A 15,300-nucleotide genomic window follows, 5' to 3' on the forward strand; every position below is an offset into this window, starting at 1 on the left:
GAGAGGTGGTAGGGGTGGGTGAGCAGGGATGCAAACCAGGTGGAAGACACCAGGGTAGTGAAGCGGAATTTTTGGATTGGAACCCAGACTCTTTGTCCACCAAAGTCGAAGAAGGAATCCACGGACAGAGGGTTGCATAGCAATGGGGGAGATTTATTGAAGAACAATTACAGACTCCCATGTGGGGAGAGGGGAAGAGTCCCACAGAATGGACTCCCATGTGGGGGGGGGGAAGGGTCCCCTATTAGTGATTTTTAATCAATTAAGTTTATTCGTCTTTTACAAATATACTTTGATTTTAAAACTCTGTTTTTTTTCTAAGCAGGAGGCTTAGGAAATTTTTACTTGGAAGCATTTCTGATAAAAATCATGTTTGAATTGGATTTGTAGGATGATGGAGCTTGAAACTTTTTAAAAACCTTATATTCCACCTATGAATTTATTGGTGAGGAGACTGAGTCCTATAGAATTTAACTGACTTACTCTAATTGAAATGTAAGAGGAAGAAAAAGCTGTAAATTTGGCTGTTGGTTTTTTTATGGTCATGGACATTAGTCCCTTATGGAAAGCAGAGAAATGGGATGGTCATCTGGACAATAGAAGTCTGATACATTTAAAAAAATAAATGCTACAAATATTCAATGAAGATATTTTCTTTTTAATAGATCATGGTTCTGTTGTCTTGGTGTAATTATTAATGCCCCTTTCACCCTCAAAAGTGTCTCAGTTTAGACAATATATTTTACTAGAAGCCCGATGCATGAAGATTCGTGCTAGAATGGGCTTTCCTTTCCCTGGCTGCCGGCACCACCTTTGCCGGTGCCTTTCCACTCCAGCCCAGCCCCTTTCCACTCAGGCCCCGGAGCTGCCTCTTTCCACTCCAGGAGCTGCCTCTTTCCGCTCCGGCCCTACCTTCCCACGCTTCCCAGAGGCCCTGAGAAACCGGGGGTGGGGCAGAACGCCTGCATCTTGCCCCCTCACTCGGTGCCTATGTATGCAAATTAACAGCCATCTTTGTTGGGTTAATTTGCATATCACTCCTGATTGGCTTCTGGCATAGCGGAGGTACGGTCAATTTACATGCTTGTCTGTTATTAGGTAAGATGCTTTTCCAGTTTAATTGTTTTAATACAGGCAGAGGAATGTGGACTATGAAAGGAATATACCTGCCAAAAAGGACTCCTCATGGTTAATTGGGCTCAAATTCATAACCAGAGTCTCACAGCCATTGTTTACAGAGGTCTCTAATGCACACTGCATTTCGGTGAAAGACTACAGAATGGGCTGCCAAGCCTCCTGCGCTGTGTTCCTGTCAGCTGAGTAGAGCCTTATAAAGAGAGCTCCCAGGATCAAAATTGGACCAATAGGACTGAGACTTTCCCTGTCCAATCATAGCTTCACAGTTATATCCTCATTTGCATCTTTGCCAACCAATCCTAGCAGGACAGTGCTTTTTAGACCAATCAAAGGTGAGGATTTGGAGCCCTCATTTACATGAGAATGGACCAATCAGGGACCAGGAGTGCAAACTCCTCTATATAAGCCAACTCACTTCTGTCTCAGTGGAGCACACTTTCAGTTTCCATTGAAGACTGTATTTCCTGGGCTGTAAAATCAAGACTTCCTCGGTAGGCTGCTTCTCCTGAGTCACTTCAGAACTGTGCTGTTTCAGGAATGAGCTGGAAGCCATGTTTTTCCACAACTGAGCTATATCACAATTGAGATGTTTTCAGTGAATAAAATCTCTCCCCACCACCACACCTCAAGTTGGGCCTCCTATTGGCATTGAATTGGTGATGGTGATCTAATGGTAACAGTAGCAACCATCTGGTAATTTGTGAACTGGATAGATCATAAAATAGACAACATTTTTTTTTGGTTCAAAAATTGGAAAATGAAAAAAAAAAAAAAAAAAAAAAAAAAAAAAAAAAGTCTTATAACCGTGGTTTTGAATTCTAAAAAAAAAAAAAAAAAAAAAAAAAAAAAAAAAAAAATTGGAAAATGGCTGGAATTATTGGACAACACTTTCTTCATCTTCTGAGTGTTGTCCTCTGGAAGAGGAGTTAATAGCTTAGTAGGAATAAAGAGATCTATTGCCTTGTTGGAACTATATGCAAAACGGTGTGTGTGTGTGTGTTTACATACACATTTTTCTAGGAAGGGTGTCCATATTTTCTGTCAGATTCTCAAAGTTTCTATAATACCTCAAAGGCATAAGAATCATTACTCCAACATTTCACTTACAAGTTACTGGCCCTTGATGCCTTGCTATAGTGTTTAAATATAAAATTTTTAACAGACAGGAGGAAATTAAGTTGATATAATGCTTTTATAATTAATACACTTCTATAAATTAAAAATTCTTTAGAGAAAATTATTAAATTGAGCCATATGAAATGTTGACAAAATCACTTGAATATGAAGTGCCTGATAGGAGAGCCCATTTACGGGGAGGGAAGAAGCTAACACTAAAGTCTGGGTTTCTGAAATTCATCTGAGCTAGGGTGATGGAATTCTTATCAACTTTTGACCTGAGAAAATGGACATTTCATATGTTTTAACTAAATGGTATCTCAAGTAAGTTCAATTCAATGAACTGTGTTAAGAATCCACTTTTTAAGGAGCTAGTAAAGAAATATAAATATCAATTAGGCATCCTTCTCCATTTTAGAAGAATTTGGAGTAGCTTTAATTGGGAAATGACTAGGTTTTTATCCAATGTGACTTAGTGGTATTCTGACACAATACTAAAAAAATATGATTCTGATGGGGGAGGCATATTTAATATAATGCGCAACAGAATAAAATAAGCATTAAGCATAGTCTCAAGTAACACTCTGTGGGTACACAGAGAAAAGGCAGGGAAAATTGTGACTGCAGGCACCAAAAAGAGTGTGGTAAGCATGTAGTGATCTCTGTGGGTGGACATAGCCTTGAGGAATTTTATTTGCCCTAGTTTTTTCTTACTGGTTATTCTCCCTCCAGCTCTTGATCAAATTATTTTTCTCCCCAGCCTCATACTTTTTTTTTTTAAGTAGGAAGGGGAAAAGTGGTTTCTTAAGATGAGCACATGCTTTCAGAGTGCAAAGCACTCAGCCCCCTAGGATAAAGAGTCTAAATATATTTTAAAATCCAAATATAGATAAAAGAGTATTGCTGTGTTTCAAGGGAGCACACTGACCAGTTGAAGTTTTGCTTTATTCTTGGTTGTTGTTGTTTGTTTGTTTTAAGTGCCATGATTTTTAAAAATGATAACCATTAGAGAAACAGAAAGTACAACTGCTCAGTTTTAAATAGCTGCCTAACTTGGGAACAGAGTCCCTGGAGAGGGCTGGCAGAAATAGCTTATGCTTCTTATTAGCTGCCTGTATTTTAACTCTGCACAGAGAAAAATGAAATCTATGTAACCAGTTAGAAGGCCTACGTTGTTAAGTGGATAGACTCCTTCAAAGAATACATAAAAATTTAAATAGTATTAAATAAATACACAGAGGGTTAGAATTACATATTTTTTTAGCCTTGTGATAAAAAGACACAGGCCCCATCAAGAGAAAAAGGAAAGCATATACTTCTACCCCCATTTAATAATCATTTTTGTTAGAAAAGAATTCTTATTACTATTTAATTTATTAAACATTAAAGGCATTTGAAAACTTGATTCTAAAGCTAATTCTCTAGGGCAAATGATGGCAGCATGCAGATGCTGGAGGTTGCCTATCCCAGCTTTCCTATTGCACAGTTGAGGAATTTGGGTTCCAAGAGAGACTAGGTGGCTTGCCACAAGTCTTCTCTTCCATTGGTTATTTAACCCCATAGCCTTTCCACCATCACACTTGTTTTCAAAATTCATGGCAACCAATAGTTGTAATTAGACAGTTTTATAAGAATGTATGAAATTGAAATCATTGATTATTACATCCCAATTTTCCATATATCTTAATTATTCCAGAAAAGGGAAAGAAAAAAATGTTTTTCAATTCAGGTTCTTTGGATATATTTCTGTACATGGTAATGAAAGAAGAAGATGGAAGTAAATATTAAAATCTTAGTTTTCAAAATAAATATTGAGATACGGTTTATTAAGATATGGCTTACATAGCATAAAGTTCATTCTAAAGTGTACAGTTTAATGGTTTTCATTATGTGCACTATATTGTGAATATATCATTGCTATCTAATTCTAGAACATTTTCATCTCTCCCAAGCAAAATCTCATTCATACCCATTAGCAGTCATTCCCCTTTCTCCCTCCCCCCCAAGTCCCTGACAACCACTAATCTACTCTCTGTCACTGTAGAGAAAAATCACACATAACCTTTTGATTGTGGCTTCTTTTATTTAGAATAATGTTTTCAAGGTTTATCCAGGTTTTAGCATGTATCAATACTTTATTCCTTTTAATGGCAGCGTAAGTATTACATTGGATAGTTATAGCATATTATTTTAGCTAGTCATCAGTTAATGGACATTTGAATTGTTTCCATTTCTTGGCTATTGTGAATAATGCTACTATAAACATTTGTGTACTGTTTTTTTTGGTGAGGATATATGTTTTCATTTTTCTTGGTGTAGGAATGGAACTGATGGTCATATGGTGCTCTATGTATAACATGTTGAGAAACTATCAGACTACTTTCCAATGTGACTGCACTATTTTACATTCCTATCAGCAATGCATGAGCATTCCAAGTTCTTCATGTCTTCCCCAGCACTTGCCATTTTTATTATTACCATCCTAGTAGGTGTGAGGTGGTAGATCATTGTTATTTTGATATGCATTTCTTTAATGACTAATGATATTGAACCTTTTTTCTTATGCTTATTGGACATTTGTATATCTCCTTTGGAGAAATGTCTATTTGAATCCTTTGCCTAGTTTTAATATTGCATTATTTTGTTATTGTTGTTGATTTATAAAAGTTTTTTATATAATCCGGATACAAGTCCGTTATCATATATATGAGTTGCAAAATATTCTCCCATTTTGTGGGCTGTCTTTTACTTTCTTAATGATGTCCTTTGAAGTACAAAGGTTTTGGATTTTGATGAGATCCAATTTATTTTTTATTTTGTCATGTGCTTTTGTTGTCATCTCTAAGAAATCATCGCCTAATCCAAAGTCATGAAGATTTACTCCTATCTTTTCTTCTAAAAGTTTTACATTTAGATCTATTATTTATTTAGAGTGAATTTTTGTATATAACGTAGGATTTCAAATTTATTCTTTTGCCTGTGAATATTCAGTTGCTCCGTATGATTTATTGAAAAGATATTCTTCTCAATTGAATAATCTGAGCACCTATATAAAAAATCAATTGACCATAAATTTAATGGTTTATTTCTGGACTCTCAATTTTTTCCATTAGTTTATATATGGTAATACCACATTGTATTGATTACTATAGCTTTATAGTAAATTTTGAAATTAGGAATTGTAAGTCCTTCAATTTTTTGTTTTCAAGAGTGTTTGGTCTGTTCTTGGGTCTTTCATATTTCCATATGAATTTTTAAATATATTTTTTATTGATTTCAGAGAGGAAAGGAGAGAGATAGAGAGATAGAAACATCAATGATCAGAGAGAATCATTGATTGGTTGCCTCCTGCATGCCACCTACTGGGGGAGGCAGGGATCAAGCCTGCAACCCAGGCGTGCCCTTGGCCGGAATCAGACCTGGGACCCTTTAGTCAGCAGGCCGACACTCTATCTACTGAGCCAAACCGGCTAGGGCTTCATATAAATTTTAAGATCAACCTGTCAACTTCTGAAAAAAAGAAAAAGACAGCTAGGAATTCTCAATATTTATTGAAGCAATAGTTTGTTATAAAAACTAGACACCACAGTGCAGCTATCATGGCTCAGTGGTTGAGCGTGGACCTATGAACCAATAAGTCACAGTTGATTCCCAGTCAGGGGACGTGCCGGGTTGTAGGCTCGATCCCCAGCGAGGGGCATGCAGGAGGTAGCCGCTTGATGATTCTCATCATTGATGTTTCTATCTCTCTCTCCCTCTCCATTCCTCTCTGAAATATATATAACAAAACAAAACAAAAAACAACTAGATAACACAGAGACTACAAAGATGAAGCCCACTCCTTAATCTTAAAAGAAAACAGTCTAGGAATAACACAAATGTGTCAATTATCAACTTATTGCCTCTCAACTCCAAATTTGATCTTCAAGTATGCTCTTTGATAATGGACAGAACTCTTTTAAGTACCTCCTCTTTACAGTGAGGATGATGCCAAATTCTCTCAGAAGAGGCTGTTGGAAGGGAATCTCCTGCTATTTCCAGCTGGTGGAGTGGGTGTTAGAACATTTGCTGGAGCTCTGCTTCAGCCACATGCTCGAAATGTGTGGTCACTAGGTGACCTTGCAGCCTCAACCTAGCCTGGCAGTAAGCTTCCCACGCAACCCCTCCTCCACACAGCAACTGGTGTCCTGAAGGCTTGCTGTCCATGTCACTGCCCTCATTCCCTGTGCAGGCTCACATGTAGACTGCAAGAAGCCTGGAGGGTTTTCAAGAGCCATTATTTCCTCTTCCAGCCTCCGCGGCCTGCCTGCTCCCAGGAGCCCCAGCCCTTATGCACACCCAAACCTCTTGTTGCTGATCAGTTTTCTTTATGCTGCATTCTAGAGGGGAGAACCCTGCTCTCCCAGCAACTCCAATCAGCTCTCACAAGAACAAACCAGTAAGCTATTTTGTTTTCCAGGGAGCTGAACTATATTCTTTCCTGAGGTCTGAACCCCAGCCTTGGGGAGGGGACCCCCTTGCAACTTTGTTCTCCCTTGGCTACTCTCCCTCATCCAGAGGATACCATGTAGTTTCCTTATACTTGTTTATACACACTCAGTTATCATAATGTAATAATTCTTTTTTTTAATTTAATAAATTAAAGTTAAAATAAATTGTTCAGATTATTACAATTGTTCCTCTTTTCCCCCTCATTGCTCTTCTCCACCTGGTTCCCACCCCACTCCACCCCATGCCCTTACCCCACCCCCCACTATCCTCATCCATAGGTGTACGATTTTTGTCCAGTCTCTTCCCGTATCCCCCACACCCCTTTCCCCCTGAGAATTGTCAGTCCACTCCCTTTCTATGCCCCTGATTCTATTATATTCACCAGTTTATTCTGTTCAGCAGATTTTATTATTCACTTGATTTTTAGATTCACTTGTTGATAGATATGTATTTGTTGTTCATAATTTTTATCTTTACCTTTTTCTTCTTCTTCCTCTTCTTAAAGAATACCTTTCAGCATTTCATATAATACTGGTTTGGTGTTGATGAACTCCTTTAACTTTTTCGTATCTGTGAAGCTCTTTATCTGACCTTCCATTCTGAATGATAGCTTTGCTGGGTAGAGTAATCTTGGTTGTAGGTTCTTGCTATTCATCACTTTGAATATTTCTTGCCACTCCCATCTAGCCTGCATAGTTTATGTTGAGAAATCAGCTGACAATCGTATGGGTGCTTTCTTGTAGGTAATTACCTGTTTTTCTCTTGCTGCTTTTAATATTCTCTCATTGTCTTTTGCTTTTGGCATTTTAATTATGATGTGTCTTGGTGTGGTCCTCTTTGGATTCCTTTTGTTTGGGGTTCTGTGCACTTCCTGGACTTGTAAGTCTATTTCTTTCACCAGGTGGGGGAAGTTTTCAGTCATTATTTCTTCAAATAGGTTTTCAGTATCTTGCTCTCTCTCTTCTTCTGGCACCCCAATAATTCGGATGTTGGTACGCTTGAAGTTTTCCCAGAGGCTCCTTACACTATATTCAACTTTTTGGATTCTTTTTTCTTTTTGCTTTTCTGGTTGATTGTTTTTTGCTTCTTTGTATTTCAAATCTTTGACTTGATTCTTGCGTTCCTCTAGTCTGCTGTTGGATCTCTGTATATTATATTTTATTTCAGTCAGTGTATGCTTAATTTCTAGTTGGTCCTTTTTCATATCCTTGAGGGTCTCGCTAAATTTATCGGCCTTTTCTAGGAAATTCTTGAAAAACCTTATAACCGTGGTTTTGAACTCTATATCCAGTCGTTTGCTTTCCTCCATTTCTTTCATTTGTGACCTATTTCTTTGTCTCCGCATTTTGGCTGCTTTCCTGAGTTGACAGAGTGGCTTTGTGTGCTAGGTGTCCTATAGGGCCCAGTGGCTCAGCCTCCTTAGTTATCTGAGGTGAACACTCTTGGTGCAACCCTTTGTGGGCTGTGTGCACAGTCTTGTTGTAGTTAAGCCTTGATTGCTGTTGGTATCACTGGGAGGAATTGACCTCCAGGCCAATTGGCTGTGAGGATCAGCTATGTCTACGCTGGGAGAACTTCTGTGCTGGAGACACCCTTATGAGACAAGACTTGCTTCATTGGGGCTTTGATGCTCACTGAGTCTGCCCCCTGAGTGTGTCCCTTATGGATCTGAGGAGTTGTAATCTGGATAGTCCTACTCTGACCCCTGGGTACACTGGCTTTTGGATCTCCAAGGAGGTGCTAATTTAGCCTCTGCCTGAGGCCACCCAGCAGGAGCTACGGAGAGATCTGCAGATTCCTCTTCTTTGTTTGGGTTTTGGAGGTGCCCAGATGAGGCCCAGCTGTGAAACAATGCAAGCTACTGTGGGGCCTTGGGCCTTCTTTTGGATGTTCTGGGTCTCTCTAACTCAGCTTCAGTTTGATAGGTAAGTTTAGATTTCAAAGGACCAGGCCATTCATATGCAAAAGCCTCTGCGCACAGCTTGGATGGGGCAGAGTCTCAGGGTGGAGCAATCAGCAACGGCTTCCCGTCAGCCCTGCCCTAAGAGGCCCCTGTGTCTCAGTGTCCTGTGGTGATCGCTGAGAGAAAGCTGCCCTTGAGTTCCACCCGCTGCCAGACAGTCCCGTTTCTCCCCGTATGAGTCTGGGTCCCCAGAGTCTCACCCAGAACTGGAATTCAGAGCAGTCGGGAGCTTGTGTCTCCCTCCGGCTTGAAAAAGCCAGCCGTGCACTCAGTTGCCAGTCCTCTCCGTGCGCGCGTCTCAGTACCTCTGCCTTCTGCAGCTCCTCTGAGTCTCAGTGTGCTTTTCTCTTTCCTTCTAGTTGTAGAATTTCCACTCAGCCAGTCTTCCTGTGGTTCTGGATGATGTCCGTTTTGTCTTTTAGTTGTAGTTTTGAAGTTGTTGTGTGAGGCGGCAAGTTCAGGTGTTTACCTATGCCACCATCTTGGTTTCTCCCTGGCTTCCATATTTAGTGAGGAAAAGAAACATTGAATACGTGTACTTTTCTAAAGAAAAATATATTTACCGGTCTGCAGTTTCAGAAACTATCTACTGAATAAAAATGTTTTCAAGTTATGTTATAATCCAATGACTCCTTATGTGGAAGTTAAATATCACAAAAAAATTGATATTGATGATGGCATGTTTGCCAAAGCAGAAAAAAGTTTAGTGATATAAAGACAGAAATTAAAACAATTAAACACACACAGGAATTTATTTTCAAGGATAACTTTGGAGGTCTTTACCTAATCATATTTTATGTACTCCTGAGAGAGGCAATGAGTGAAGATGTATCACACAACCACAAAAAGATAATAAAAAACTAACATAAACCTACTCCCCTGCCCCCGGCAATCACCACATTGTTGTCCAGTGTCCATGAGTTTTCACTCCCCTTTTTTTTCTTAATCCCTTTCCTGCTACCTTACCCCTGACCCCCACCCCACCCCCAATACACACACCCCAGAGCTGTCTGCCTGCTCTCTATGGGTCTGATCCTAAGAGACGTAATGGTGAGACAAATTGTGGATTGCTATTTCTTCCTTTGGCTGTATGAATACTATAAACTTGACACAAGAAACTTGAGAGAATAAAATTGGCATATGTGTAGGTGTTTAAAACTACTCTACAGTAATAATACCTTTACTCTTGGAACAACAATATTAGATAAATGAGGCCAGATCCAGATCATATTCCTAGGACACCTGAGTATAATTTATAAATTATACTCACTTCTATGTATCCCCAGGCCTGCTCTCCAAGGATACGCACTCTCGCTCTGATATGACACTCATGGTAAGAAATTCTAGATTTCTAAATAATGTGCTCATACTGCTGTTTCTCAATTTGTTCTTTTAGATTTGTTTTTCTTGGCAACCATTCTAGGGATTCAGAGCAGGGAATGAGGCAATTACCAAACTGTGGGAGTGGAGAAGGCAACAACAGGGTGAGAGGCGAGGGCCACTGCAGGACAATTGTATTCTGTGGCAACCCGTGCAGAGCGAATGGCACACCCCTAGAGGCCTGAATAGGCAGTGGAATGTGAAATCTGCCCACTGTAAACACTCTTATCGGCCCAACCTATTCCCCAGCAGCCACAGCCACAAGGAAATGGCCTTTGTCTCACTTCTGCCTTTCATAAGCCACTGAATTTTATGACATAACTTAAAGTGTATCCAGAGCTGTAGCTTCAAGACCTTTTGGGAAATGTGGCCATTTTTAGCTCCCCAGCACTGGTGATTAAGGAGTACATAGAAGGGGTAAGACCCAACAATCATATCTAACACACTCTCACCCCCCAATGTAGCTACATGACTATTTCAGGCTAAATCACTTCTCAGTGTTTCCATTATTATGCCTGTGCAAATGTTACCCCCAAGCCACACAGTGTGCCACATCCCACCTTTTTCTCCTATACTTTTTTCTGCAGTTAATAATTCTCTCATCTTTTCATTTGCTGGGTTTGCTAAGATTCTCTTCCTTTTTTTTTTTTTTTTTTTTTTTTTACAAATATTATGTCTTTGCCACACACCTGACAATAGTATTTTGACTATTTAATGCACCATGAATGGGGGGAGGAGTAAATGTGACAGGTTGGTGTGAATGTCTGGCTGCTGTTCTGAAAATAGGGTAGAAGAAAGGGACAGAAAGTCTCAGTTTTCAGTATTCAAATGTTCACTTAATCCTATTTTCATTTTCCATCCCCATACTCTTCAGTTTCATCAGTCAAGTACTTCTCTGAGTCAGTTTCTCGCCCACCACAGGTGAGGTGGGATGGGGACCTAGACTTCTAGCTGCTTCACATGCAAACATACAGATTTTCAACTGGGTCCTGGTTTTAGCAGAAGTCATCCCTACCCCTTTTCCATGGAACTTATATCTTAGCCCAGAGCCTCTAGAAAAGAACTGGCTTGTTTACTGGTATGCCTCTCTAAAGACATATAGGTTAGTTACACTGCTACATTAGTTACCCTGCTCCACCTCCTTTTCCACTAAATTTCTTGAAATATTTCTCGTTTGCTGTTGTCCATTCTTTTTTTCTTCTTCTTGTACTTTATCTCCTTTTAGTTCTTCTCTTTTTTTGTTTTGTTAATTTTTGTGGAATTTATGAGAGAGAGGAAATAGAAGCATGCTCAGTTAACTCTAGTAAACTGGAAATCTATGCCTTTCCCCTTTTAACCCATATTTTTCCAGTAAGGCTTATCTTTAGATAATTATGAAACCTTAGAAATATTTGAATACATTTATACATGTAAAGAAATTGAGGCTTAGAAATATTAAGTAATGCATTTAAGATGAAATAGCTAGAAAATGGCACTAAAAATGTGGCCTCATAAATTTCCAGGGTAGCTGGAAGTGGACTGGCATTGTAGATGTGCTATAAATATCAATAGAATGAATAAATGATTTTAACAGCTTCTCATCTAGACTTTGAGCAAACTCCACCATGAGGCATGCTCATAATGTTCTGTGTCTTTCTTTGGGCTTTCATTTTATAGGTATGTTCAGTTTGTGAAAATTCTATTTTTGGATGTTTCTTATGAGAGGTCAGGACCTGGAACCTCAGGAAGGGTCAGGACTTGGCAATAGGGATAGGGATGGGGAATAAATTGAATGGATAAGTCTTCAGGAATGCTGTGGGAAAGTGTGGCCAGCAATAGGATCGCGGTATACAGAAGACAAACAGTCCAGATCAATATTGTGAGTTGCATCAGGGAGATTAAAGATGTACTATGTATTGTCAAGCAGATGGAGTGTGGGAAAGGAATATAAAAAGCTAGAACTGAAGCAGATAAAAAGCAGTTGTAGATTTTTAGTAGCTATTAGGGTCTATACCCTGAAAAGGAAATAAAAACCAAGATCTCAAGTGTTGTCAGGTTTTTAAGAATAAATTTATGATTCACTTAAAAAATCATTTCCAGTTTTTCTTATCCTTATAAAACCATGTTGATAAAACTAGCTTGAGTGTGCTAAAGAAGTGACTAATACTAAACTACATTTTATAAAAGAAATGGGACAAGAGTACAAAAACAAATGTGATACATTATATAAAAAATCTATTAAGAAAAAGTACTGTTTCTGCTTTTGTATATTTTAATTTAAAAAATATGAATTGCTCATGATTTTACCACATTTTTGACTATATAAAATATTTTTATGACATAAAGAAAGTTGCTGACAGTGCCCATTTGGACGGCAAATACTAGCTTACAATGATTGCTACATTATTGGTTGGATATTCTCTGGATGTATGATAAGCATACAGAAAAGTGGCCATATTATAATTGTAAAACTCAGTGAATTTTCATAAACTAAACACTGCTGTGCCAAGAACCTTAGCTCAAGGCACAACATTACCAGCACAGCAGAAGTCCTTCTTATGCTCCCAAACCACTAGCCAACACCACCACAATCCTATATAATAAAAGCCTACTATGCTAAGTGACCAGTTGTCCAGTTGGCCATTCAACCAATTAAAGCGTAATATGCTAATGATATGCTAAAGCTGCTCAACTGCTCTCTACGATGTGCACTGACCACCAGGGGGCAGACACTTCGACCAGTAGCTTAGCTTGCTGCTGGAGTCCGACCAATCGGGATTGAGCAAGATGGGCTGTACATGCCCTGGAGCCCTCCCGCGGTCCCTCCGTGGCTGGCCAACCTCCCACATCCCTCCCTGGCCCTGATTGTGCACTGGTGGGGTCCCTCAGCCTGGCCTGCACCCTCTCCCAATCTGGGATCCCTCGGGGGATGTCAGAGAGCTGGTTTCGGCCCAATGGCGAAACGACCGTCGTTATGACGAACACTGCCCACAGAGGGCAGATGCTCAACACAGGAGCTGCCCCCTGGTGGTCAGTGCGCTCCCACAGGGGGAGCGCACTCAGCCAGAAGCCAGGCTCATGGCTGGCGAGCACAGCGGCGGTGGTGGGAGCCTCTCCCGCCTCTGTGGCAGGGTATCTCCTGCTATTTCCAGCTGGCTCCCGGACTGCAAGAGGGCACAGGCCAGGCTGAGGGACATCCGCCCTACCCCCCCCCCCCCCCCCCAGTGCAAGATTTCGTGTACCAGGCCACTAGTAACTAATATTTTGATGGACTATCAAAATATTAGTTATTTCAAAGGAGAGAATTTAAGATAAAGAAATGGTGGATTAGGCATTTGAGGACTGAAAATACAAAAGGGGGCATTAAGGTGATAGAAAGATAATAAGTTCAGAGGTCAATGGGGGAAAGAAGGGGACATATGTAATGGCTTCAGATTTCAGAGAGAAAGGGAGAGAGAGAGAGAGAGAGAGAGAGAGAGAGAGATGAAACATCAGTGATGAGAATCATCCATCAGATGCCTCCTGCATGCTCCCTACTGGGGATAGAGTCCTAAATCTGGGCATGTGCCCTGACTGGTAATGGAACCGTGACCTCCTACTTCATAGGTTGACCCTCAACCACTGAGCCACACCTGCTAGGCCTATATGTACAATTTAAAAAAGCTGAACTCATAGAACCAGAGAGTAGAATAGTGACTGCTAGAGTGGTGGGGGAAATGGAGAATGTTGGTCAAATCTTAAGTTATAAGATGTATGTGTTTTGGGGACTGAATGCACAGTATGGTGACTATAGTTATTAATTTTGTATTGTATTATTTGAACTTTGCTAAAAGAGTACATCTTAAGCACATCAAAAATTGATAACTATGTTATGTGATGGATATGTTAATAACTTGATTGTGGTAATCAGTTCACAGTATATATTAAATCATTATGTTGTACAGCTTAAAAAATCATGTTGTACAACTTAAACACATATAACTTTCACTTGTCAATCATACCTCAATAAAGCTGGGGAAAAAAGGTTACAAAGATATTCTCCCATGTTTTTCTGTAACAACCCTCCCGCCCCCTTACTAGTTTAACATTCAAATTGGCAATCCATCTGGAATTTATTTTGTATATGGTATGAAATAGTGGTCAAAACACATTAAAAAAAAAAAAAAGAAAGAAAGAAAGAAATCAGCCCTAGCTGGTTTGGTTCAGGGAATAGAGTGTTGGCCTGTGGACAGAAGGTCCCAGGTTCGATTCTGGTCAAGGGAACATGCCCGGGTTGCGGGCTCCATCCCCAGTGGAGGATGTGCAGGAGGCAGCCAATCAACGATTCTCTCTCATCATTGACATTTCTATCTCTCTATTCCTCTCTGAAATCAATTTAAAAAATTAAATTAAAAAAAAAATCAAATGGACCCAGTAAATCATTGAAAGGAATATCATTTTCTCACTGCACTTCAGGGTCACTTTTGCTATATGTATTATAGACTTTCTATAATATTTTTATGAACTTTTATTCCATGAGAATCATCAAATCATTTACATTAATTTGATATAATACACAGTGGTTTATTAATATTAGAAACGTCATAAATGCCTCATGAAACAAACACTCAACTGCTTTATTCTCAGGGATTATTCCCTTTATTCAAGCGTAATATAAAAAAAATGTAGTTAGCAAGTTAAAAAAGGACTTTTATTAGAAGCACCTAAGTTTCTTAACTTCATTATCTGTTGAATTTTTATCCATAAATGTGCTGTAAACATAAATGTGGATCTCATGAAAACAAAAGGTTCTTAAGTCTGCTGTCTAGTCTGGCGACTTTCACAACACTATTTGGCACCTCAAAGCACTATTTATCTGTGGAAATACAGGCATTTCTGGGAAAATGCTAAAGTATCTTTTTAGCCTAAGCCCGTGGTCTGCAAACTGCGGCTCTTTGGCCCCTTGAGTGTGGCTCTTCCACAAAATACCAAGGCCTGGGCGAGTCTATTTTGAAGAAGTGGCGTTAGAAGAAGTTTAAGTTTAAAAAATTTGGCTCTCAAAAGAAATTTCAATCGTTGTACTGTTGATATTTGGCTCTGTTGACTAATGAGTTTGCCGACCACTGGCCTAAGCTAACCAGGGGACATTTCAAGAATATCATCTATGTAGCTGCTTCCTCTCAGGCTAAAAAGTACAGGGAAGATGTGAAACCCCTGGGTTCCTATCCATGAAGAACTGCTCTCCTTATTTCTGG

The sequence above is a fragment of the Plecotus auritus genome, assembly GCF_963455305.1.
Source record: "Plecotus auritus genome assembly, chromosome: 1".
NCBI lineage: Eukaryota > Metazoa > Chordata > Mammalia > Chiroptera > Vespertilionidae > Plecotus > Plecotus auritus.